The 24264-nt window shown below is 33.0% G+C and overlaps 2 long non-coding RNA genes across 6 annotated transcripts in view; one reads left to right on the top strand and one right to left on the bottom strand.

The window, feature by feature from the left end:
* The window catches only part of LOC118194396 (uncharacterized), a 1067480-nt gene that overhangs the window by 796252 nt on the left and 246964 nt on the right, over positions 1–24264 (top strand). For all 5 annotated transcript variants that reach the window (XR_015043453.1, XR_015043456.1, XR_015043455.1 and 2 more), the window contains one exon: positions 8457–8540. This is a non-coding gene — a long non-coding RNA (uncharacterized LOC118194396). The remainder of the gene's footprint in view (positions 1–8456; positions 8541–24264) is intronic.
* The window catches only part of LOC146995010 (uncharacterized), a 144479-nt gene that overhangs the window by 76741 nt on the left and 43474 nt on the right, over positions 1–24264 (bottom strand). The gene's annotated exons all lie outside the window — the stretch shown is intronic.

Raw genomic sequence — 24264 nt, 5'->3', positions numbered from 1 at the left:
CTCTTTGCTGTAACCTCAATAAAGATCTTTATTTTTCTTTATTTAATTTGTTTAAAGGTAATACAGAACGATAGTATTCGGTGGCAATAATTTGAAAAGTGATTTTCTGGACAACGCAAAATCCTTTTTGAAACTAAAAGCCCGTTGGGGCTAAAAATCTTCATAAGAATTATATACATATTTTTTACTATTTACTAAACGTATTACCATATTTCCAACAAGAAGGAAATTTGGTATCAAAGCTCTTTTATTCATAAAGCAATTAATTCATTTTAAATTCCTTGATCACAGATATTCCACTGTTGATACATCCCTGAATGTTTTATATAACGTTCTACGTTTTGTTGAAAATTTCTATTTTATGATTTTTATTACGCTATATTTAAGTATATAAATAATTAAGGAATGAAGCATCATTTGAAGTTCGCTTATAGAAAATAATTTCATCGTTTCATCGTTAAAAAACATCGAAATAAAAAGCATAAAATAGAAATTTTCAATAAAACGTAGAATGTTATTTCTGCATCATTGTATACAATACCTTTTTGAATAATACGTAAATATCAGTTGTAAGAGGAGCTTGCATTTAGAAAATTTTAGATTATTTGACTAACACCACAAAGAAGGATTTACCATTAGAAAATTTTTTAAATACTTACTTTTACCAACTGTAGAACTGAGGTTACATTACTAATAGCATTGAAATGCTTCGTTTCCCCAAAACAAAAAAATTAAATTACAAAAACTCAATTTTAAAAGTTCGAAATTTCCCCAGTGTGCACATTCTGCTACACGCAAAATGATATATATATATAAACAGGAAAATTTCAAAACTCACATTAACATTTAGACAAAGAAAGTTACCATTTCGTTTAAATTAGAAAAAGAAGAAACGGATAGAATACTGCAGCCTACGTTTTATAGCAACATTATCACCACCTCTATATTTCCTTTTTGATGTGCAAAAAACTAGTGTTAAGATAGATTATGTATTATAATGTAATATACGTATATACTGTTGTTATATTATTTAAGAAAAGTATTTAATTTGTTATATGAGTTTCGTAAAGTAAAACTTGTTTGCGCCGCCCACCCAGGATAGTAGTTAGTGACTCTGAAAGCCATACAGAAGGGCTTAGGTTTGAATCCCGGAGAAGATATGGATGTTTGTGAGGATAGTGTCTGTGCGGTATGGGGGCACTCTGAGTACCAATGACAGGCGCAATCTTGCACTCCTTGTCACGATGAATTTCTTAGGCTTATTCTGATGCTGCTGTCAGACAAGTGAGATAAGTCACAACACAAAACTTGTTTGCAAAATGTTTTAATGAACTATAAATAAAATTGCTTTTTATATAATTATTTTTTTTACACTGATGAGCAATGCACTTTCATCACGTGGAAGATAAATGAAAATTATTAAATTTCATCAACTGGGATTTCATCTTCTGTCTTTATTTCTAACGAATAAAAGTATTTGTGTGTAAATAACAACACTTGCCCCAGATACTAAAAATCGAGCAAGTGCGAAATGACAAATGAAAAAAATTGCAGTGTGGAAGCTTCGGATTACGGCCTGAATTTAAAAAAATCTACCTTAAATTTAAAAAAAAATTTAATTTTTTAAAAAAATTAAAGATAAATTATTTAAAATATTTAAAATTTAAAATTTTTTATAAAAAATTTTTAAAAAATTTAAATACTTAAAATACAATTTTTTTTTTCAAGTGGTTCTGAACCAGTGACAAAATATGTGAGGTTAGAAATATCTATCATTTACACAAAACTGCGAAACTTCATAGAAATTATCAGTTGTACTCATTATAAATTAAATGCGTTATGATTTATGCCAATAAGCTGCAGTGTTAAAAAAAAAATTCATTAAGAAGTGAACGCCTTTAAATTCCGTAGATTGTTAATTAACAGTAATAGATTAAATTTTGACAAATAAATTGAAGTTGTCGTGCTTTGCCGAAAAGCAACGCTAAAAATTCGTTATGCACGATGACATATGATAGATAAATTAAAGATCTTGTGTTTCGAACAGTGGCAACATTTACTCAAGGGATTTAATTCTGAACTTTCTAGTTGCTTTTCTCCGTCAGTTTCCGAGTCTTGGCTGTGCTCATGACTTTTATTTTGCCAGACGCGATCTTATATGTTATGTAAGCTGCTCTTTTTAATGTAATAAGGTTTATATAGTAAATTCAATAAGATTTCTTTGAAAAAACAAAAATCACAAAAATAAAAACAAAAAATGTCAAAGCTTTCAGATTTTATTTTACGCTCAAAGGACATCCCCCCCCCCCAATTTACAGCCACATATACGTTTCGACAGCTTTAGGCTAACGCCACATTGGACTAAGAATATTTAAAAAGAGCATATCTTTAGAATTTCCGATCGAGAGTCCCACGCGCTGGAGCTAAAAATGTTTTATTCTCTTCAGTGCTGCCATTGCTCGTTTTGAAATTGTTGAATAATTTTTTAAACATAAATTCGTTAAATTTTAAAAAACATGAAATAAATTAAAAACAAATTCGAAATCGAAGATCCAGGCTTGCAGGTGTCTATATTCGGATCAAAGACTACGTTATTCAAAATTTGACAACTCTAGGTATCGTTGTTTTATTACAATGCGAGAAACATACATATATTCATCACCTGTCCGTCATCATCTGTCCGAAAGAAGTTCAAGACAATTCCCTCTGCAGGTAAAGTGCTCCTCACAGTTTTCTGAGACGCCCAAGGAGTTTTGTTGCTGGACTTTTTGGAGGTTGGAACTATCAATGCTACGCGCTACTGTAACACCCTGTCGAAATTGAAAGAGGCGATTCGAAAAAAGTGGCCTGGCCTTCTCACATCTGGCGTTCTGCTGTTGGATGACAATGCCAGACCACATTCGGCGACGGCAACGCAAAACCATTTTGCAACTCTTGGTTGGGAGCGCCTACACCATTCGCCATACAGTCCTGATCTCTCACCAAGCGGCTTCCATCTGTTTCCGGCTTTGAAGAAAAATCTCGGGGGAAGGCGCTTTGGAAGCAATACTGAAGTGAAACAAGCCGTTCAACGCTTCTTCCATATGCAAAGCCCTGATTTTTACCTGAAGGGCTTTTTGAAGCTTATCAAGCGATATGACAAATGTCTCAATGTACTTGGTACATATGTGGAAAAATAAAGGTATGTCATATCTTTAATGTCTCATTCTATTTTTTGACTTTCATACACAACTCTGACCACAATCGACAGGGAAAACTTATTTTTCAACTTACCCTCGTAGTTTCTTTAAATATAATACAGGGCGATAACATTTAGTGGCAACAATTTGAAATGTGATTCAGCCGTTTACAGTGATTCGACGAAAAATGCCGTTTCGAGACTAGTAGCCCTTCTGGGCTAACGCCCATTTGGGCTAAAAATGGCTTGGGATTTAATTATGCTTAGCTAAAAATCATTCATAATAGTAATTTTTTGCATCAACAAATACGTTGCTAGAGTAAGAGGAGCAGGAATACCAAAACTGATTAGCTGATAAGCGGTTAAGTATTACTGCTTATATGCGCACTTGTTGAACAAATTGCTGCATATTTTAAAACATATTAAACAATTTACTAAAACACAGTTAGATTCACGCATTTATCAAAATGATGTAACCAAAAGGGACTAAAATTCTCTCTGCGTTTTTATCAGTTTTCTTAAGGGGACTCGTACACATTAAACCCCTCTTGATCTTCGAATGTGTGACTGTTGCAAGAATTGGGATATTTTATTTATTTTAAAAGCAATTACTTCCAACTTTTTACAACTGACTACATAATATAGTTGCTTTGGAAACTAGTAACCAGAAAGTTTGTGTTGCCACAAATATTTTTGTAATTTAATCCTCTTTTGTGACAAAATATTTCGCCATGTTTCCACCTTGCGCGCAAGATACTTTAAAAATGGCTAATGGTATATAATTGAAATTTGATGGAATTCTTTATATGGGCACTATTTTCTAACTGAACCAACAATCTGATGAATATTTTAATAATGAAAATTTTATGGACGAAAACATTACAATTTTTTTTTAATAATAAAATACATTTTATAAACTCAGCTCAAAATAAAATAAAAACTTAACATGAAATTTTTAGAATTTCAGGTTCACAGTAGTTTCCAAATGTTATAAAAGCTATATATTAAATATAGAATTAAATTGTGAAACAGAATGTTTTAAACTGTGCGCGCAAGTTGGAAACATGACGAAAAATGTTGTCACAAAGCGGATTAAATTATAAAAATATTTGTGGCAACATAAACTTTCTGATTACTATTTCAAAAAGCAGCTATATTATATAGTCAGCTGTAAAAAGTTTGTAGTAATTGCTTTTAAAATAAATAAGTTATCCCAATTCTTGCAACAATCACCTATTCGAACATCTTACGGGTTTTAAGGTGTATCAGTCCCCTTAAATCGCTGTTGTCATTCTAGTAAGAGTAAGGGTGCCTTGGGGTGGGCCAATTATGAGAAAGGGTCATTCGATGAACTGTCGCCCGAAGGGACAATGAGGACGAGGTACAATGTCCTCTATGACAGACTAGACCTAAAAGATCATAAATCACCCAGCCGGAACATCGTGCCTATTCCTCCTCACGTTCAAGTGAGTGTTTTTCTTCAAAGCCACTTGTTTTGGAAAGCGGATATAAAGCCATTAAGTGGTGGGAAATTTTCTAACTTTTACCTGTTGAAAACTGTAAACAACGTAATCTGAAAGTGTAAACAACTTTTAACATCTCATATTATTGTTTTCGCTTAGCAGTTTTCGACTGCTACGAATAAAGATCAGGATTTGCTGCTCATCGACGGGACCTTAAGTCTTTTATTTGTCGTGTTGTATTATAAATGTACTTTGCTGATCAGAGTAAAAAATCTGATGTGTACACCACATGACTTCCTTGTACGGAATATTAAATTATACGCATTTTTTCTTGCATTTCATTTAAACTTATTGGATTGAATTAAATCTACTTCGCCGACAGCGCATAAACCACAATAGAATAAATGCATTCTTTAAAATTCACTCTAGTATTTGTTTACCATAGCGACACTCTGGCGCTAGATTCACGTAACAATATTAATAATTATATAACAGTTAACTTATATAATAATTATATAACGGAAACTAAGTTAACTGTTATATAATCCAATAATTATATAACAGTTAACTTATATATTTCGTTCATATTATAACTCATAACGCACAAAATTGATATCACAAAATTGCACAAATTGTTACGATATTACGATATTACACGTTACGAAATTACGATATCACAAAATTGCACAAAATTAATATATGTTTGCTTAATTTCTCTTATACATCGTTCTTGCTTTATTATATTATTTGAATAGAATATATGGCAACAATTAGATAATTCTATTCTTTAATTTAAGAATAGAATAATCTAATTGTTGTCATATGTTCTATTCAAATAATATAATTAAGCAAGAACGATGTATAAAAGAAATTAAGCAAACAAAACTAAAAAGAAACAGTTTTTTACAGAGGATTGAGTATTTCTCATTCAATTCATTCAGTTCTCACTTCGCGAGAAGGCGAAAATACATAAAAACTCAAAATATTTATATTAAAAATTACGAAGTAAATGTTAAACACTTATTTTCTCGAAAAAATTCCAGAAAGAATTAAGCATGATTTAATTGGCAATAATAAATGAATGCGTTATCTTTGTTGTTGCGAAGCTAAGTTTCTCTAGATTGGCAACAAATCCACTAGTCTCCTGTTTCAAATGTAAACATCAATGGCCGCCATAAAAAAAGGCTTAGCGGCACTTAGACAACTTTAAAATTGTTGATAATTCTAAAAATATTGCACACAGATTTACGAAAGGCATAAAAACCTTAACCGGAAGATAAAAACAACATAATTCAATCGTTTTTAAAGCAAAAAATGTACAATTTACAAACATATAAGAGTAAAGAAACTGAGGTCACTGAGCCGGGTAACAGAGTGGATATATATATAAGTATATTTATATACGTTTGGTGCGGCCGATTGCAACCAAAATACGAGGTGCACGTCTACATGTTATAGCAGTCCTGTATACAAAATTTCAACGTTCTGAGGCTACTCGTTTTTGAGTTATGCGAGATACGTACGTACATACGTACATACAGACGCCACGAAAAATTCTCTTCAGAATTAATTTTAAAGCAGTTTTATAATTTTTTTGGAGGAAAAGAGTCTTTTATTCTGTCCTTACGTACAGATATCACGCAAAAACATCGTTAAATTGCATTCGATAGCTGTCAAAATGGATATTTTCGTTGAAATATGCTGCCTGAAACTTTTCGCGATTACAATACTTCCTTTTTACTTCGTACAAGGAAGTAAAAAAGTGGATTGTTTAAGAAGTAATTTTGTCCGTACATCTTAAAGACATTGCTAAACGAATATTGCTTTATATCACTGAGGTAATAAATGAAATAATTTTCAAACCCCACACATATTTATAAAAGAAATTAAAACGTAGGTGAATATTTAATGAGAGCTTTGTTCTGATTAGAATTCATATGGTTTTGATTAGAGCTAAAAGCCAGCTAAATTAAATTATGCAATTTAGAAAAGTTAGGAAAAGTTAAGGATACATTATTACGTATTTATTTTCAGCCAAAGCAGTAACTAGCTGACGCAAGCCTAAATTTAGATCGCTTAACTAACAGGAATGTCTATTATAATAAGTTATGTAGTTTTTATATTATGGAAATTATCTCTGTTTTTATTTAATATTTAAATAGTGTAATTATGTTGCCAAGATGGTATAGTGGTTAGGGAAGCCTACTGCGGTACCGAGGGGCTCGGGTTGATTTGTAACTGTATAGTGTCTGTGCGGGATGAGGGCACTCTAAATATGCGGCGAAGCGAAGGCTCTCTCGAGAGGTTGGTGTATCCCCCACCCCAAATTGTGCTTTCCCTCAAAATTGGGTGGAAAATAGAAGTCCAACCTCTGTTTGAAGTAGCTTGTGTGTGTGTGTGTGATTATGGCAAAGCCTCGAGGGCTATCTGCCTAAGGGGAGGGATGCCTTCGTGGAGGACTTTCTGAGGGAAACTGGCTCGTATACACGTTACACATGGGGAAAACCACTGTTGGAAGTAGACTCTGGCAACCATTCTTACATGTAATATGGACACGACAGCAACAATATTCCACATAGTGGGGTAGTTTAATTCCATTCTGCAATTTTATTTATTAAAATATTCTATTGTAAGGCACTCCTAAATTTTAGAACGAAAATATAACAAAAAAGGGGGAAGTCCTTTTTTACCACTCGATTAAATACGATATGTCACTTTTCAAATTTTCTCTATCTTCCTCTTCTTTTATACATCATTTTTTGCAAGTTAAATTCTAAAAAAAAAAAATGTAATGGTAATGATGACCCTCTAGCGGACCACTGATCACAATCGAGATCGAGCTTAAACACAGCCCTTATGTGCTAAAATTGTTATGTAGGGGTGGCGTTTCAAATATTCAGAGGTACAAGTAATTTAAAATAACTAATTTTTAATGCATCAGTTAATTTGAAATGGACAGAAACAGCTGTTTTGTCAGAAAAAGAGTTTGTCATTGAATGTCTCTTCTCCTGCTGATCAAGTTTTGAATCTGACAAAGATGCTATTACTTTTTCCAATTCAAAATAGTAAATATATTTGAGAGACAAAAAGTAAGAAATTTAGAACCAATTTTACTTTGGTATTCTGTAAAGGTATACTGTAAGTATTTTTAATTTATAGGTTTTAATTTCACATTTCTTTAATTCTTCTTTTGTATATTTATAGGATATTTTGAAATTTATTGGTATTGAATTTGACTTTTTGGGGGTCTTTGTGTCAAATAGATTCTAATTTTTTTACTTTTTTTGTATACTGTTTAAATTTAAGCAGCATATTGGGCGAAAATACTTTGAATGATTATATTTTTTAATAAAACAATCGATGCTCTCGCTGGGAATCGAACCACGGACCTCTCGAACACCCGCCGAGTGTGCTGACCACTGCACTACGAAGGCATGCTAAGAAGGCGTTAGAAATACCTTATAAGCTGAGCAAACAGGACTGGCTGAAACCGGAAGACGCCTTTCGTAGCATATAATATAACGGTGTATTTAATTATTTAACTATGGCAAAGCACACTAGGGCTATCTGCATAAGGGAAGGGATGCCTTCGTGGAGGACTTTCTGAGGGAAACTGGCTCGTATATACGTTACACATGGGGAAAACCACGAAAACACCCATGCAGCCAGGCCGTTCGCTGGATTCGAACCTCGGACCGAACTACCAGCGTTCAGCGACCGCTCGACCGCTGGTGGGCTCTCATATAACATAACGAGTATTTTGTATTTATAAATTAATTTTCAACTTCCAATAATCGTTTTTTATCCCTTTTCAGGTTCCAAAGATGTTCCAGTTTGGCTTAAGCAAGATCAAACTGAAGGATTTATGCATAATTTCTTCAAAATAAGGAAACAGACAGGTAAATTTAAACATCTATCGTCTTATGTAGAATGACTTTGTAGTGATTTCTTGTTACACGAAATGCCATTATAATAATTTCTAGTTATGAAATGAACTTTTCTAGTCATGAAAATTTCATGAGAACTTTGAAGAGACAATGGTTACATATAAATGCATTATAAAAAATTTGCAAATTTATCAGATGTTTTAAAGAGTTCAGTTTTGTTATGAGGGTAATATATGTAAGTTGAATAAAAAAAAATTAACTTGAAAATACCTTTTGTTTGATAGTTTTCATTTATGTTAAGCAATTTTTTGCAAACACAGTAAATGATATTTAGTACATCAGCAATTATTAGCTATGCTTTCAAGTTTAATGGCTCTAAAACTGGTTTAATTTGTAATTTAAACTAATTAACTTGTAGAATATCTTGTGAATTTATCATTTATAAAATTCGAAAGACTGAATATTTCCTTTATAGACGCATAAAACTTTTACTTCAAATACTGAGTATTTGAAGTAAAAGTGAATTAGAATAACATTATAATGCCTCCAAATCCAAAAACATTTGAATTCGATTTGTAAAGTTAAAAATATGTGCATAGTGTTTACTTTTACGTAGTGTAAAATCAAGCGTAAATATTTTTGTATTTTACTTTCTCCCTCCTTTCAGCATAACAGTTAGCACACTCGGTGCGTATTCGAGAGGTCCAGGTTCGAGTACCGGCGAGGACATTGCTCATTTTCCATATCTCCTACTTAAAATAGCCCACCAGCGGCCGAGCGGTAAAGTCGCTGAACACTGGTAGTTCGGTCGGAGGTTCGAATCCCGCAAACGGGCTGGCTGCATGGGCGTTTTCGTGGTTTTCCCCATGTGTAACGTGTATACGAGCCAGTTTCCCTTAGAAAGTCCTCCCCTTAGGCAGATAGTGTGCTTTGCCATAATTAAATAAACCAAACTAAAACCTACTTAAAATAACTTAATGCCTCTATAACCATATTCTTAAATTCTTTTCAATGTTAAAGTGTGAAAATAGTTTAGCTCAAAAATGTAGTAATTGTTTTCGAAAATTTGAGGAGAGTGTGGTACAACGTAATACCATATTAAAAATAAATTACATACCTGTAATATGCATAGAGCGTCTACACAGTCTTAGGCTTAAATTCATGAAAATACAGCCCCCAGCCGCTGAGGGGTGCAGTCACTGAATACTGGTAGTTCGGGGTCCAGGGTTCGAGTCCCGGCCGACGGGCTGGCGGCATGAGCGTTTTCTTGGTTTTCCCCATGTGCAATGTGTATTATTATTATTATTATTTACGTCCTCTGCTCTAAGACACTGCACGGAAGAAAGGGGTGCCTTCATGGAGGACTTTCTAAGGGAACGGATCCGTATTAACAGGTTATATATGGAGAAAACCACGAAAACATGCATGCAGCCAGTTCGTTCGCGGTATTCGAACCTCCGGCCGAACTACCAGTGTTCAGAGACTTTACCGCAGGGCCGCTGGTGGGCATATGTGCAATGTGTATACGAGCCGGTTTCCGTTGGAAAACCCTCCACGAAGGAATATCTTCCCTTAGGCAGATTAGCCTTACTTAGAAAAACCACAAAAATACATATTTGAAGAAAGAATGTTATTACAATTTAATCTTCAACCTGTGTATATCTCTGCGTGCGTTCACGTATCTTCCGGACGCTTTCTTAGAAAAATAATTCCTAGAATGTTCTTTTATTAACTTTTACGTTTCTCTGAGCTTCTGAATTGCTCTCAAAATTATATTCTTCCTAAATTAAGATTTCATTTTAATCGCAAGATGAGAAAGTAGTCATCAAGATGTCAGATCCGGGGATTAACGGGTGATTTATGGAAGTTACATTTTTCTTTGTAATAAATAGTTTAATGGTAATTTCATAATGTGCAAAGAACGATAATATTCCATTAATTTATAAATCTTTCTCTTGTGGGAAGCGAGGAATTCTTTTCAGAAGTCGGATCTATTGTTTCTTTACAAAACAAGATGTCTGCTTTTTTTTTTTTTCTTTTTTCCCTTTCAAGTTAAAATTCCTTTTAAATATTCCCAGCAATTAAACGGGAAGGGGAACTAAGATTTTTACTTAATTGAGAATTTTTTATGAGAAAATAAAATTTCTCGGGTTAAGAAAAATTTTCGGTTGTAAGTGAAGAATGTTAATACCAATTTTCGTGACTAAAAATCATTTCTAGAAAAGATCATGGATTATTGACTGAAGTTTCATTGAAATCTCTTTTGCTTCCCCCAGCAGTGTTCAAATGGATAAGATTGCTGAATACCGGTAATTCGATCTGGGTTCTGATCACAGCGAATAGGCTACCTGCATGATCGCGTTCATGGTTTGTTTTGTTCCCTAAGTGCATACTGCATGAATAATAGCCAGTTTCTTTTAGGAAGTTTTGTACGAAAGCATCTTGTTTCATTAGGCAGATAAAAAAATCCTTGGATGCTTTGTTTTATGGATTAAACAAACAACTTTCCTGTTTTCCTTTCTCAGTCTTTGTTAAATTTTTTGTTACTGAAGCAGTTGCCAGCTATTTAAGTTACTGCTTTAAGCATTTACAGTGTATTCACATTTCTTTCCGAAGAAGAAATGGACAAAAAATAATTCTATAAATATAAAAAAAATCTGAAAGCTTTCAGATTTTACATTACTCCCAAAGGGGCGTTTTTTAAAGTTTTGTGTTTTACCTTTATTTATTAAATATCATATTCTTAGCACTTAAACCATAAAATTCAATTCAACAACAATATCGCAAAATAATTTTAAAATAAGCATATCTTTAGAATTTCCGATACACAGTCTCGCCCGCTGGAGATATTTTTATTTATTTATTTATTTATTTTTTTTTTCCCGTACAGTGTTGCCATTGTTCGCTTTGAAATCGTTTAGTTTCTTAATCAAAAATTTATTAAGTGTTACGAAATATGAAATCGTTAATAAAATAAATTCCAGATTCCAAATTAGAGCTTCCAAATGCCCATATTCGGTGGAGGATTACGTTATTCAAAATTGGATGGCTCTAGGCATCGTGGTTTTATCACAATGCGAGAAACCTATATGCATTTATGCAGATTCAAAGTTATAAAATTTCTTTAAATATAATACAAGGCGATATTTGGTGGTAACAATTTGAAAAGTGAAACGGACATTTAAAGTTTTAGACGCAAAGTGGCAAAATAAAATTAATAGCCCTACAGGGCTAACGCCCTTTAGGCTAATAAATTAGTTTTTAACATTGAATTGAAATAAAGTAAATACGACATCTTATTAATAAATAACTCAGTTTATTTTCTTTATTATTCCAGTTAGGAAGATTCCATTTTATTTAGTACTGTACACTAAAGGAGGAAAAAATGTTAAAAATAACAATATAAATTTATCTAAATTGATTTAGATGTTTGCAATACTAACAAGGAACAGAAAAAAATTGGCCTAATATTAAAGTTATAATTTATGTTTTTACTTTTTTTCAGCTTATTCTTGCTTCTCTAGATTACCATTTCTATATAGGTTACTGTTATTTCCCCCATGTGTAACGTGTATATAAGCCAGTTTCCCTTAGAAAGTCCTTCACGAAGGCATACCTTTCCCTTAGGCAGATAGCCTTAGTGTGCTTTGTCATAATCAACTAAACAAAACCACACCTGCCGCCCAACCGGGATAGTTGTTAGCGATGGCGACTGTCGTAACAAAGGTCCTGGGTTTGAATCCCGAAAAAGGCATGAATATTTGTAAATGTAGAGTGTCTGTGCGGCATGGGGGACCTCTGGTGGAGGTTATACCCTCGGAGTCTGCCTTGGGTGCTGTCCATCAGATTTGGGGACGAAACTGAGCAAATTCGTACTGTCACCTATATGGTGCTCAAGGTTCTTGCCAACGACAGTGCAGTCTTGTTGCCACGAATTTCGTTTGCTTGTTGTGATGTTACTTGTTGTAATGTTAGACAAGTGAGGTAAATCACAACAACAAACCACACCTGTATAGGTTATTGCCATAGGATTTTCAGATGACTGCTTGTTGAATGCCTGGTTTAATAAGGTATGTCATTGTATAATGCTAATTAGCATATGCTGCTTGTCATTAAGAGACTGTATATCACAGAGTGAGAGATACTTTCTCTGTGACAGATAGGATATTGCTGACCGGTTTTTGCATCTATGTGCTAATGCCTACTTCGAGGCATTATATCTGATAATATATAAGCATTATCTTTTCGATGACAGTGATATTACTAAAAGAACAATAGGGAAATTTCTGTATCTATTGTAGATGAAATTACATTGAAGTATGTGAATTATTTGCGTTATTTGATTTTAAAAATTTAATTTTATATGATCGCTCAGTCTTGAACCACTTTATCTTTTCATGAACTCTTGATTAGGTATATAAAGATAATAAGCTAACTTATTATTATATGCTGTTATCCAGCATATAACCTCACTTATTTAAGAATATTTTTACAGTTGCAATAAATTACATATTGATAATTGGCGTAAGTTTCTTTCGTACACATATCATTATTACATAATTTTGTAATTTTATGCACCTGAAGTGGCAGTTCTTAAGTTCTGTTACCTGCCCCAATTAAGATAAAAGCTGCTATGTTAATAAGATAAAAGCCAAATAAGATAAAAGCTGCTAACTACTGCCATACTTTGGTTCTCAAAAGTTAAAATCAGAATTACTTGTTATCTAAATAACTTAAATATTAGTCAGAGTATTAAAACTTTGTAACGGAAGTTGTACGAAAATTTAAATATTTCATCCGGGTCTTGAAAATAAATATGGATGTAATTGTAAAAGACATTTTTCTGAAATAAAATATTTTATGATACTGCCACTGCAGGTGCATAAAATTACAAAATTATGTAATAATGATATGTGTACGAAAGGAACTTACGCCAATTATCGATATGTAATTTATTGCAACTGTAAAAATATTCTTAAATAAGTGAGGTTTGAGAACTGCTTCTGTTATTGGGCTTCAAATGCATTTTTCTGAAATAAATAATACAGAAAAAAGAAATTCGTGACATATAAGAAAGTAAATAAAAAAAAAAAAAAAAAAAACTGAAATTTTTCAGATTTTAAATTACGTCCAAAGGGGCGTTTTTTTTTAACGTTTTGAGTGTTACCTTTATTTATTAAATATCATGTTCTTTGCACTTAAACCATAAAATTCAGTTCAAGAGCAATATCGCAAAATAATGCTAAATTAAGCATATCTTTAGAATTTCCGATATACACAGTCTCGCGAGCTGAAGATAAAAGTATTTTTTTTTATATATAACGCTGCCATTTCTCGCTTTTAAAGCATTGAGTTTGTAAATCAAAAATTCGTTAAAGTTTTACAAAATATAAAATCTATAATAAAACAAATTCCAAATTTGGGATTTCAGATGCCCATATTCGCAGTAGGATTTCGTCATTCAAAATTCGATGGCTCTATGTACCATTGTTTTATCACAATGCGAGAAATAGACAATCATTTATGCAGATTTTTCATTATTTAATTTCTTCAAATATAATGCAGGACTCTTAACATTTTGTGGCAACAGTTTGAAAAGTGAACCGACGTTTATGAGTCCGACGCAAAATGCCAAAACGAAAGCAATAGTCCTTCGGGACTGAAATCCCTTTGGACTAATAATAAAATAAAAGTAACAAAAATTTTTTTGTGTGTGTGTAAAATTCGTGACTGCCAACTTAACATATTTTCACGCATCTCAACCACAGGTTCTCTGCCCAAAATCTTATCCACATTTTAACTAGTCACTCAAAGGTGAGAGAAGAATATTTTTGCAGCGTAGAAAAACAACAGTTTTTAGCGTCAAAACCTGACATGACTTTGTTGGGGGAGGGCGGCAGGGCCCGGCGATGAGCTCGTAAGCTACGTGGATGACCCCGCAGGAAAATCTGGAAACTTCCCTTCCACCTACCCTGTCCCTCCAGTCACCAATCAAGTTTTTCAATTGACAGCCAGAAAAATCTTTCCTGGGGACCCCTATTTGGCCGATTCCAGGTGCATACGAAAATCATTCCCCTTTCCCCTTCTTCGGGGAGGGGGGATGAAGGATTTTCCCTCCTCTCATTCTGTGACAATGGTCTCCCCCCTCAGCGACGTGGAAAGGTGACAATGGGCCCGGCAGCAATGTCGCATAGTATGCAGGGGCCCTAAAATCGTTGAATAGGCACTCCTCTGTTACCTCTCCCCATGGTTCAGTTCCTTCCCGCCCAACCTTAAATCTACCTGAGAGCCTATCCTGTAACGCTACAGAGACGAAAGTGAACACTTCTAGCTCTTTTATTACTCTTTTTATTTTTATTTTCCTCTATATTCGTTTTATTTATTACCGAAAAGGAAATACGCATAATACCCAAAGATTTAGGCAATTAAGTTGAATATCCCTGAAATATGTTGAATAAGAAATAATGAGTTTATATGTTTCTGCTTCGTCAGACAAACAATGGTACCTATAAATATTTATGGTTTAATTAGTAAGTAAGTATATGTAAGCAGCAGTATTGGTTCAAATATAAAACAATATTGTCTTCTTTAAAATTCTATTCCAAAACCCACACTCCTTTTATAGGCCCGCAATAACATTAACAAATATACGTATATTTATATAAACTTAAAGTACCTAAATTAATTAGTAAATTGGAATAAAAGCAAGGCTATTCTTGTATAACATATTAATTGCAACCGTGTATAAGAGTTATAACATAGTATTAGAACTAATGTTAAAATGCTTTGTTCTGCTATTGGACAGTTTTAACTTGTCGCTTACTTTTTCCAAGAACTACAAAATTTCGGCTTCCCCAGAGCAGTTTGAATTCTACTTTCTTTTCCAAGAACACCGCTTGGTCATCTTTTGAATTCAGTTTTCAGTTTTTTTCAATTATTGTTTCAAATAAGTTTTCAGTTTTTAGCTGTTTAAAGGTCAGGTTTAACCTTTTTATTTATAAAAAAACTCTTAAGTACAGTTTTTCGTTTTCTTGATATTAAAAAATTTGTTTAGCATAATCGGAGACCTCCCAATTTTTAGTTTGTTCAAATGACTATTAGTTTTGTTCTTTATTTCTTACTTGGTTTTGAATTTTGGATTAGCATAAATTGGTTTTAGACAAATTTGTTTTTTTAAGTTTTGTTGAATTTTTTTAAGTTCTATAGTTTTTAACTGTCATTTTGGCACTATATGTGTTTATGCGTTTTTTCCAAGTGTTTCGAAAATATGTAGGGGGAATTCTGATACATTTGAGATTTCGTTTTTATATGAATTTTAAAGTCTTTAATAAAAATTTGATGAAATCTTTTTTACCGTTTTTGATCTCAAATGGACTAGAAGAATGAAACATATTTTCGAAACAAATTAATCAACTTTCGTGAAGCTTTAATTCATTTTCCCCCGATGAGTTCTGAATTGGAGTTTCAATAAAAAGAGATTAATTTTTACATTTGGTTTTCAAATCCGAGTTCAGAATTTTCTTTTATTGTTGCCTAAACTAGATATGAAATACAATGTTGCCAGTGATTGCATATTCCTCTAAAATTATTAAATTGGTAAATAACTAGCATCTATTCAATGAATACAAACAACATTTAAATGATAAGGTTAATAATAACATTTACATTTAACTGCTATCATAAGTTTCAGGACAATAAATGTTATTATTAAGATAAATAAATTATTGTGATAAAAAAATAAAAATATTATTTATAAAAATTGCCATACATAAAAAATCAAGAACAAATAATTATAATTGATTAAAAAATTTGATAACAAAGTTAATAACATTTATTTTCATGAAACTTATGATAACAGTTAAATATATATAATATAAACCTTAGTTTTATGTTGGCAATTTTTCGTGGGGTATGCCCACTGGGGATCGCACCACGTTAAATAATGGGGACGTATCCCAATACACAAACCTCATGGGTGATGGGGAAATCTGTGTATGACAGATTCACTGACAGGCACTATATTTCCCGACATTAAATTAAAAAAATCTGATGTGTACACCACATGACTTCCTTGTACGGAATATTAAATAACACGCATTTTTTTCTTGAATTTCATTTAAATTGATTGGATTGAATTAAATCTACTTCGTCGACAGCGCATAAACCACAATAGAATAAATCCACTCTTTAAAATTCACTATATTTGTTTACTATAACGACACCCTGAATGCACAAAATTTATATCATTTGAAGAATTATTGTTGCTACATGTTCTATTCAAATACTATAATAAAGCTAAAATGATGTATGAAAGAAATTAAGCAACCAAAACAGAAAAGAAACAGTTTTTCACAGATGATTTAGTATTTCGCATTCAATTAATTCAGTTCTCACTTCGCGACAAGACAAAAATACATAAAAGCTCACAATATCTGTATTAAATAATACGAAGTAAATCTTAAACATTTATTTCCTCGAAAAAAATTCCAGAAAGGATTAAGCACGATTTAATTCGCAATAATAAATGAAGGCGTTATTTTTGTGTTGCGAAGCTTAGTCTCTCTAGATTGGCAACAAATCTACAATTCTGCTGTTTCAAATGTAAACAAATATGTCCGCCATGTTATTTAAAACTTAACCGCACTTAAACAGCTTTTAAATTGTTGGTAATTGTACAAATATTGCTTCCAGAATTACGAAAGGCATAAAAACCTAAACCGGAAGATAAAAACAACATAATTCAATCATTTTTGAAGCAAAAAATATACAATTTAGAAACATATAAGAGAAAAGAAACTGAGATCACTGAGCCGGGTAACAGAATGGATCTATATATAAATATATTTATGTACGTTTGGTGCGGCCGATTGCAACCAAAATACGAGGTGCACATCTACATGTTATAGCAGTCTTATATACAAAATTTCAACGTTCTGAGGCTACTCGTTTTTGAGTTATTCGATATACGTACGTACATACGTTCGTACAGACGCCACGAAAAATTCGCTTCAGAATACATTTTAAAGCAGTTTTATAATTTTTTTGGAGGAAACGAGTGTTTTATTCTGTCCTTACGTACAGATATCACGCAAAAACATCGTTAAATTGCATTCGATAGCGGTCAAAATGGATATTTTCGTTGAAATATGCTGCCTGAAACTTTTCGCGATTACAATACTTCCTTTTTACTTCGTACAAGGAAGTAAAAAATTACGTTAATTATCAATTCGAAATTAGACATTTCGTCCATATAAGAAGTGTAGGTTCACTTTCAAATAGATAGTGCGCCATCAAAGCGGGTTGGTATCAGCTAGTATGTATACATGAAAATAATTTAACATTTATCCTTTGAATTTATGCTGAAATAAACATATTTACTCAATTTTAGTTGAAAATATGCTCCTTAGATTTTAGACATTCCTTGTGGAAGATTTGCATGACGGAAAATTCCTGCACGTGACGAGTCCATCCTCTTGAAAAAAATTTATATTTCAATACTTTGTAAGTCTACTGGCTTTCAGCAGGCGAAAATATTCCCTACTCTTACCAACTCCATAAAGAATCCGTAACATTTATACTAACATTTATACAACATAACATAAAAGGCCTACAATCTGCAAAGAATTGTCTCCATATGAGATAAATTTTGAAAGGAGAAAGAAAATTTGAAGCACATTGCCTTTGTAAGAAAATATCTGGTTTGAAAAAGCCAAGAGATGTCTTGTAAATTATTTGGAGAAATATAAGCTTAATTCTTTATTTTCCGAACAAGATATTTAGAAATATGTGTAAATTTAAGATTTAAACACTATACGTAATTGTAGTTAATTTACTGGTTACCACCGTCTAGCACCAACAAAGATGAGTTACAAAAACGAGTTACCAAAAAGATACTTCAGGAAGAAAGTACTCCGTGATACTGCTTCACTATTTAAAATATATTTTTAACAAAGTTTATATCTTTTAAGTCCGTTAAGTGTATGCACTGTGACCGATAATGACAAGTCCGCAGATATGTACAGTTCGAAAATGGCTAAAGATATGTCTTTAGCCATTTTCGAACCGCATTCTTCGAAGTAATACTCAATTGAAATTAAAATTTGAGTTAAGAATGGAGTTATTAGAGAATATCAAAATATATTTGCTTCGTATTTGGCGTAAAATATTTAAACTACTTTGCTCCAAATAGAACATACAGTAAGACCCCGCTTAACGCGGGGGATACGTTCCATCGAAGTAGAGCGTAATGCGAAACAGCGCTAAGCGAGGCTATCTTAACATGTAAATAATGGGGTTAAGGGAAGACGGATATAAAATGGTTAGGCATTAAATTTAATAATGTTTTTTTTAATAAAAATAAAATCAAACATTTATTTCTTACAAAAATAAAAACAATATAAACGCATATACTTTTAAAAACAAGTAAAATTCTCAGACAGATCATTCAGTCTATTCTGGGTTTCCAATTTTCTGCCTTTTTGTTAAGAAGGCATTATGATAGATTGGCTTAATGGCATATTGCGTTCAATTTCGTCGTCAATCCATATAGACAGTTGTTTTTTCCATTTCCTCTATAATGTTATTCCTAGAACGGGTAATTCTAGTTGCAGAGCTTGACGTAGTTGCAGTTGCCGATGACAGTATTTTTTCTTTATTCTTAAGAATTGTCCTTATTGTTGAAGTTGCCAAAATCAATGCAGCACTAATTTGAGATTGACGTTCACCAGAATCTAATCTTCTAATCACTTGCATTTGAGTTTCCAGTGAAATGCTTTTTCTGGTTGCTTTCTTTTCTTGTTTTTTATTATCACCCATGATAAAAACTGAAGATCATAATATTTGTCACTGTATTAATCGTTATAGTATTATACAAATTTAAACTTACAATAATGTCAACAAATGTTTCAAATGATAAAAATGCGTCCACCAAGCAAGAAACACAACTACACTGTTTCGGATATGTTATTTGGAAACCTAGCGCTGCGCACAATTTCGAAGAATCCCCGGTTTGAAATAAAAGAGCGCTAAACCGAAACAGCGCTAAACGAAACAGCGTTAAGCGGGGTCTTACTGTATCTGTCTTGCGAAGGGTGACTTTTAATAAACTGTATTATGAACTCCTCTAAAATTCGCATCCGAAGGCAAAAGCTTGTGTTTATCATGATATGTTTGTTTTTATGCAGCAGAATTTTCCTTAGTTTTCTTACGGATAATATCAAACAGTGAGATTAATTTATTTTAAATAGTGAGTTTAGCAGAAGGACACGATTTATCAAATAATAAAGCAATTTTGGGAAAATTTTAGATCCATGATTTTTACACACAAATCATTTGTAATGCATTAGCCTTATTTCTTTTTTAATTAATTACGTACTCCGTCCTTAGGCACAACATAGAAAGATATGGATCCCCGTATACCGGACCGAACTGCCAGTGTTCAGTGGCTTTTACTGTTCGGCTGCATCTTATATTTGGGGAAATTTACTTAAATTTCTAGTAAAGAACTTGACATTTTCATGAACATTAATTCTGTATGCATTTTAATCTGCGGGCCACTAACTTTCTTTTAAACGATCGGTATTAACTGCTTCATCTTTATTACAATAAAATGAGCCAATCGCAAGCTCGAGATAACAATGTTTTATTACCTACAGTGTTGCCACTGCTCGCTTTGAAACTATTGAGGCTTTTAATCAAAAATTTGTTAAAGTTTAAAAAAATATATTAATTAGACAATAAAACAAATTTCAAATTCGGGCTCCCAAGTGCCTGTGTTCAGGTGGAGAACTATGTTACTCAGAACTGGATGTGATTAGGTGCTGTTGTTTTCTCACAATGCGAGAAACATACATACATTTATGAAGATTCACATTATTTAGGTTCTTTAAATATAAAGCAGTTCGATAATATTTGGTGGTAGCAGATAGTATATGCAAGTAATAGCTCTCATTTAAATGATTTAAGGCAAAATGCCGTTTCGAGACTAATTAGCCCTTCTAAACTAACGCCCTTTTAGGCTAATAAGTATTTTTTAAATTGTAATCTGTGATGAATTAATACTTCCTTTCCTTCCGTAGCTAATATTCACATATAAAAACCTTTTCAGTGTTTAATTACCTGAACAGAAAACATTACAATATTTCATAATCTTAACTGATAGTGTTAACGATGCATCATCTATGGCAGAGTTAAATCTGTAAGAGAGAGTAGCTTTGCTGCTTCTTCGTTGTGTTTTCGGCAGTGGTTTAATTTAGGTTATATGAATATGGCAAAGCACAAAAAGGTTGTTTAACAAGAAGAAGGGATGTCTTCGTAGGAGACTTTCTAGGGAAAACTGGCTAATATTCAAGCTATATATAGGAAATCATGAATAACACACATGCAAGCTAGCTCGTTCGCCTATGATCGAGCGACCAATATTCAAAGATGTTAATCGCTTCGCCATTGGTGAGGCCTGGTAATGAAATGCATAGCACGTAAAGACACTTTTGTATTTCCCTTGGACAAAAGTTAATCATAGCTAGATTCCCTCGAATGCTAGCCAATTAAATATTAATATATCAAGCGTAATATAATGCGCGTATGCCCACCAATCAATGATTATTATTACATTTGAAACGAATATATACGTCGCTATCCAATATTTATCAATTTAAATTTAAAATTTGGTAGTTTTTTTTTGGGGGGGGATCTATTCAACAATGATGATTTAAGACTTTTGAAATGACTATTTCCACCTTATGTAAAAAAAATTATTAGTCCAAAGGGATTTGAATCCCGAAGGACTATTAGTTTCGTTTTGGCATTTTGCGTCGGACTCATAAACGTCGGTTCACTTTTCAAACTGTTGCCACAAAATGTTAGAGTCCTGCATTATATTTGAAGAAATTAAATAATGAAAAATCTGCATAAATGTATGTATATTTCTCGTATTTTGATAAAACAGTGGTACATAGAGTCATCGAATTTTGAATAACGTAATCCTCCAACGAATATGAGCATGTGGAAGACCAAATTTGAAATTTGTTTTATGATCGATTTCCTATTTTTTAAAACTTTGACGAATTTTTGATTAACAAACTCAAGGATTTCAAAGCGAGCAATGGCAACGTTATGCAGAAAAAACATTTTTATCTCCGGCGCGTGAGTTTTTGTATCGGAAATTCTAAAGATATGCTCATTTTAAAACTATTTTGCGATATTCCTGTTGAATTGAATTTTATGGTTTAAGTACGAAGAACATGATGTTTAACAAATAAAGATAACGCATAAAACGTTAAAAAAACGTAATTTAATTTGGACGTAATTTAAAATCTGAAACATTTCAGATTTTTTTTTTTTTTAAATTTTTGAATTATCTATGATTATAAACATATTAAATTAGTATTTTAGAATGACTCTATAATGATATATTTATTAAAGGTTTAGGTGTTTACTATGAGAGCACTGATAATATTGTGCCTTCGCTGTTGTCAAACCAGAGCCAATATCTGTTTGGTAATAGCCCGCCGTAACACGCGTTGCCCTTTTGAAAGACGCGTGATCAGCCCTCGTGCTTTTTCATAACTTGCATTTACCCTGTTATGCTTTGTGCATAATACTTCACATTATAATCTCCCCCCTCCCTCTGCCCTTGCCGCCAAGAAACTTGTTGATACTATTAACTTCAAATCACTAGTAATAGTCGTCAAAAAGGCACCTCGCATCAAAGACACAGTTGAAAGAGAATCTGCAACAAAAGTTCAGTGGAACCGGAGTCAGTCCGTATGTATATACATACGGTCGCGAGTCATTGATAATGTAAGAATGCCTCTCTCAGTATCAAAAAATTGTCTAACTCTTCGGGCCAAAGAAAAGCGAATTTTTTGGTGGGTATTCCTTCTTTTCATGCAGTTCGGGACATTACTGGAGACCAGTGTTGTTCCTTGAATAGAACCTGAAGACCGTAGTTTTAAAAATTCACAGAACCCTCATCCCCCCCCTTTTCTACTGCTTCGTTCCATCGAACATTTAACCTAAAAAAAATGAGGGAACGTTCTTCTGTCATTTCCGACCCTACCCTCCTGAGGTGACGAATTCTTCGATAGCTTTGCACACCTGGGCATTCGACGTGTGGGGGGGAGAGGTTAGGGGGTCCTGTGAGAACGCTAGAGAGGGGTTTGGGGGAGGGATGCATTCTATTATTCTCGACCGTCCCCTTCTGCCCTACCTTCACCTTCTCCTCAGTGTCCTTTGGCCTGTCCTTTCGTAAACGTACCTGGTTCACCAATATTCGCAGATGTTGGTTGTCGGAAAGCTTCCATAACGTCAAGCGCGATGACAAACAAGAATTTCCGACTGGGTTGCCATAATTTGGCCTCATATCTGTCTTTCATTGACGTTTCCTGTATTGCTACTGTGGGTGCTGCACTATGTAGGTATGGGAGAAGAGATGCTCAACTTAGACGGGGTCGTCAAATCTGGGGTAGAGTATTTTGCCAAAAAGCTAGGAATTCGGATTTGACTTTCAGATTGAACAAATTACAGGCAGTGTGTATTAAAAACCTTCCTTCAGATGTGTGTGACAGTATTACGATGCAGATGTGTTATCAGCATTGTATATGTTACGGTGAAACACCGAAATCTGGAGAATGTCGACTTTCACCGGTGAATGTCAACATTCACATAGTCTCTTGGTGTATGTCCGAAATATTTTCCAAATACTCTTATTTCTGACTTACACCGGTCAATGTCGACATTCACCATGTACTAATGGTGAATGTTGAACATATAACAATATTATATTTTCTTCTCTGTGATTCAGTCGCGAATAAACGCACTTGAGACTTGCAATAAAAACTTAAGAACATGAGAACCTAAAACACACAAGACATTCAAAATGAGAAAGGAAAATAATAGAAGTTAAAAACTTACTTAATTATACAGTACGTTCTAAATGAGAAAATAAAATAACAGTCATAAAAAACTTACTAAATTATGTGATTCAAATCTTATTTATTGCAACAACTTAAACTTATATGGCACTTTATGACCTCTCTTTTCGACTTTCACCAGAGCATATCTGTGATTGTTGACATACACCGGTGAGGGTCCGAATATACAAGAATGTAATGAAATATTCGGTCTTTCACCGACGTATTTGGTGAATGTTGATATTCTCCGGTGAAAGTCGACATTCTCCAATTTCGGTCTTTCACGGTAACATATACATACCATATTTAGAAAATAGTGCGAATAAAATGTAATTATAAATTTATGAAGTAAAGCACTGAATGCTTTTCTCTTATTTTTTATTTTCTCTGCCTCCCCCCCCTTTTTCTTTTTTATTAATCTAGTTTGGAAAACGTAATAATAAAACCTTAAATGATATAGCGAAATATTTTTGCGTATCTATTATGTTTGTTATTATTATTATCAGCTATAAATAAAATATAATATCGAGTACATTTAAAATATACAAACGTAATTAATCATCAAGGTAATGTATAACTTACTTTCTAAATACGATATGCTCAAAATGTTCTCTGAAAGTGACTAAAAGAAAGTTTCTCTGAAAGGTAAAACGAGCACATAATGTTTCAGTATGATGAAGATCCCGAAAGCACACACAGCAAACTACCCCTCCCCCCCCCCCACAAAAAAAAAAAAAAAAAGTTTTAAGCTAAAACTTGCGTTTTTTTGAAATTCATATCAAACTTTCTCAAATTTTTTGTTCTGCGATTCACTTCCGTATATA

Source organism: Stegodyphus dumicola, chromosome 10 (genome assembly GCF_044657685.1).
Source record: "Stegodyphus dumicola isolate Sdum_Otavi_A_Nest chromosome 10, ASM4465768v1".
Taxonomy (NCBI): Eukaryota; Metazoa; Arthropoda; class Arachnida; order Araneae; family Eresidae; genus Stegodyphus; species Stegodyphus dumicola.
The sequence above is the reverse complement of the archived record's forward strand: the minus strand, read 5'-3'. Positions and strand labels throughout refer to the sequence as shown.